Below are 590 nucleotides of genomic sequence, written 5' to 3'. Positions count from 1 at the left end.
ATAGGACAAGGAAGGGGGGGGGGGCTTTCCTCTTTCCCCTCCCCCCTTTCCTTCTCCTACAAGGCAATAGGGGGGAGTCCTACTCCCGGTGGGAGTAGGACTCCTCCAGGCGCACCCCTAGGGGCCGGCCGCACCTCCCCCTCCCTCCTTTATATACGGGGGCAGGGGGCACCCCATAACACACAAGTTGATCTTCGTGATTGTTCCTTAGCCGTGTGCGGTGCCCCCCTCCACCATATTCCACAACGGTCATATCGTTGCGGTGCTTAGGCGAAGCCCTGCGTCAGTAGAACATCATCATCGTCACCACGCTGTCGTGCTGACGAAACTCATCCCCGATGCCCTACTGGATCGGAGTCCGGGGATCGTCATCGAGCTGAATGTGTGCTGAACTCGGAGGTGTCGTACGTTCGGTACTTGGATCGGTCAGATCTGAAGATGTACGACTACATCAACCGCGTTGTCATAACGCTTCCGCTTTCGGTCTACGAGGGTACATGGACAGTACTCTCCTCTCTCATTACTATGCATCACCATGATCTTGCGTGTGCGTAGGATTTTTTTTGAAATTACTACGTTCCCCAACAGAA

The sequence above is a fragment of the Triticum aestivum genome, chromosome 2B (genome assembly GCF_018294505.1).
Source record: "Triticum aestivum cultivar Chinese Spring chromosome 2B, IWGSC CS RefSeq v2.1, whole genome shotgun sequence".
NCBI classification, from domain to species: domain Eukaryota; kingdom Viridiplantae; phylum Streptophyta; class Magnoliopsida; order Poales; family Poaceae; genus Triticum; species Triticum aestivum.
This window is presented reverse-complemented; position numbering follows the sequence as displayed.